Genomic DNA, 3,573 nt, shown 5'->3' with positions numbered 1-3,573 from the left:
TTTATTTTTTATGATCTGTACATAGCTTTTTTTTTTTTTTTTTAATATACTTATCAACATGTTGACCCTGCCAAATTTCTTCAGGATGGAGACTTTTTTTCTTCTTCTTTTGTTTTCCCATCATTTATTATGGTGCCACTCACAAAGTATGCTATTTAATAAAAGTTTATTGATTGACTAAAAAATAACAAACAAACAATAAGCCTATTTCTCTCCACCCCAGGATAAGAGATAGTGAGTTCCCTCCTGAATATAAAAAGGGAAAATATACTAGTTGTGTTTGTGAGTGTGTTATATGTGGGCAAATGTGTGTCTTTCAAATAAATTAATTCCCTAATCCCCTTGACTTCCACTGCTCATCTGTGCATTCCTGCTGAGTTGTCAACCTCTTTGTGATGTTGAAATTCTGGAACAGAATACAGGATTCTTTGCTATGGTCTCATTAGGATTGTAGAAAAGGGAACTTTCACCTTCTTATTCAGCAGCACAATACTTCAGAGTAGGCAGCCCCAAACAAGATTGATCCTTTCCATAGTTATATCTCAATGTAATTTAATATTTATTTTTCCATCTCTTATGCCACTATTTCAAGGTTAACATCTAGGGTGAGTATACATAGAGTTTGTGTGATATAAGGATATGCATGCTTTTAAGAAGCATGTTCTTTGAGTCTAAAAGCCTGACCTTTTTATAAATATAAACAAATAACTTTTAAATATAAAAAAGGGAAGACTATTTCACCTATTTCCAAAACAGTTCACTTATCCCCAGTGTACAGCCATCTTCAAGTCCCTGTCTCAGAGTTTTGCTTTCTCTACTGACTGTAACAACTGCCAGCCTGTCAAAACTGGGAGCTTTGGCTTCCCCATAGCAACAGTTTCCTGGCCTGAGTGACAGGATTTCCATATTGTCAACTGGAAAATGTCCCAAATAACTCCAAAAAAGCACCTGGAGTTTTCTTTCACATCTAAACATCCAGAAGGATTCTTTTTCATTACTTCTCACATGTGAAAAGAAGGTTATTTATATACCACAAGGCTGATGGTGTGATGACAGTTGAGCTAAGTAGGGAGTCTTTGAGAAATTTTCCCAACTAAGCTTCCCTAGAAATGGGGTAGTAATGTGTTTCAAGGGCTTGTGATGTTATGCCTAAAATAACCACAGATTTCAAGACATTTTTAAAGCGTCATTGTAGGGGTCATTAAAGAAGGAAAAGAAGAAAGCAGGAGTTAGTGTGCCAAGCAGAATGTCTATGGTTTCACGTGAAAACTCAGGGAGATATCGCAGAGCAAATAAAAAGCCACTGAGTGTCACTCCTAAAAGCAGATTTCTATTGTGAATGTGTGTGTATGTTAAAGATACACATCTGTACTCTCTAATGGTGTCTCTACATTGCTAAAAATAGTATGCTGAAAACTGCCAAAATATTGCATTTTTGAATGAGCCTGAATTATAGATGCTGACCTGATTGGGAGTGATGAACATGATTCAAAGCTATGCATACTTTCAGTTAGTGCCAGAAAAAAAAAAAAAAAAAAAAAAAAATGATTAAACATACACAGCGACTGGTGAGCTATGCTAGGCAGGGGGAAAGAGAGATAGACAGTCATAAGTTCAAGAATCCATTTTAAAAGTTTCCATGATTTTTCCTTATATAATTGATATTGATGGTTTCAATTTAAAGTTGTTTTTTGTTTGTGTTTGTTTGTTTGTTTGTTTGTTTTTCTCTTTTGTTTTCATGTTTTCTGCTTTGGGATTTCACTGACCTAGGTAAATAATGATGCCATTATGTACTCATGAAATTCCCCCTTTTTCCAAAGTTCTTCTCCCTTTGCAGTTTGAGAAGAAAGATTAAGGAATGTATTTTCCTCCACATAATAAGCAAAATCACTTAAATTTCTATACCTTTGCAACAGTAACAAGGACTATCAAATAAGAATGGGGAGGGCAAGTTTTAAAAATACCAGTCAAATGTGGTTTGCCTTTATCCAGAAAGACAAAGGGTTAAAACAAAGGGGACTTTGATTGCTTACTATTGCCTGAGATAAGAGAAAGGGAGGAAATTACAAGTCCAGCTCAGATGATTTCCTGTCCATTTTTCTGTTATCTTTATCAAACTAATCCCTCCCCACATTAACTGAGCTCAGAATGCAAAATTGTTGACATTATACACGCCAGTTGTGACCTGTAACTTATTATAAAATAGTTTTATCCAAAGATTAAGAGTATTTTTTAAAACAAGAAACACTCAGATAGGATTATTTTAGCTGTCCTATCCTCTTCTTTTGGTTCAACCTGGTTTAAACCACAACCTTGACGTCCCTAAAGCTCACAAAATTCTAAATATAGAACATAGCATTTCAATCACTTTTGCAAATGATCCCTCCCTTACTCCACCTTCTTTTTCCTCCTCTCTCCTTCTCCACCTCTCCTTCTCCAGTTTTGTTCTAGGAATGGAAAGATGATCTGTGTCACTGAATTGAAGAATAAGTGGGGGCAAGTACAATAATTTAAGTTATAAAAAAACTGGAGGAATGATCAAGGGAAGATAGATTATGAATGTTCAAAGATTTGAATCTTTGAATGCCAAACTAATTCTGAGACCTCACAAGAAGTTTTCTTTGTAATTCCACACTTAGGGATTTATTTTTATTTATTTATTTTTTTTACTCAGACAAGTTGTTACACTCTGCTATTTGCCTCTGGGCATCCTTTCTCTAGGGACAGAGCATTGGGAGTAAGCATATCCAACAAAATTAATCTCAACTGCTTCAGGCTGTATCTTTACACATCTTCATTATCATTCACATGCTGTTCATGGGTTCTGTTAGCAACACAAACCACAATCCATCATCAACACAGATACCACAACCAGCATTGACCCTCTTCCCTTCCCATCTGGCTTTCATCAGGTAGAGACTTGTGGAGAGCAGGGGAAATAGGCAGGCTAGGATGGTTCAGGGGCTGAAGTATAGTGGACTCATGCTATCAAACTCAGCCAATCTCTCTATCCTTATTCATCCCACTCACATATATATATCACTTATATATAAATTATTCATATACATTTGTGTATAGTGTGTTCATCTAAGGTTGATATCTGTGATATGAGGGCTGCTGAGCTCTTTTCAGGCTGATTTCCATCTCTGATGTCCTTGTGACCCACCTAACTCTCATCTGTGGCTCTAAGAAGATGTATAATTCACGGAGTTCACATTCCAGTAAATTGTTTTAGCAGAGTGCTAAACTAGATTAAGGATAAACAAAGGATCTCAAACATATCAATGAGCTAAGAAGGTGCCCCCCCCACCTTCCCCAAACAAGTGAAAACTTTCCCTGGTGAGATGGGTAGATAAGAATAATTTGTTCCAATAGTCATGAAAGCAAGTGAACACAGGTGCTGTGGAGTTTAAACACCAAGGTCATCCACTGTGTATTAAACCAACATCTTTCATCTTGACCCTGTCCGACCACTGGACATTGATGACTCTGGAAGAGAGTAAGGCTGACAATTTTATGTAATTCTGACTCACTTAAATTCAATTTAAGTAATTAGATTAAGGAATCACAAGG

Source organism: Sminthopsis crassicaudata, chromosome 1, assembly GCF_048593235.1.
Source record: "Sminthopsis crassicaudata isolate SCR6 chromosome 1, ASM4859323v1, whole genome shotgun sequence".
Lineage (NCBI taxonomy): Eukaryota > Metazoa > Chordata > Mammalia > Dasyuromorphia > Dasyuridae > Sminthopsis > Sminthopsis crassicaudata.
Note: the sequence above shows the minus strand (reverse complement) of the source record.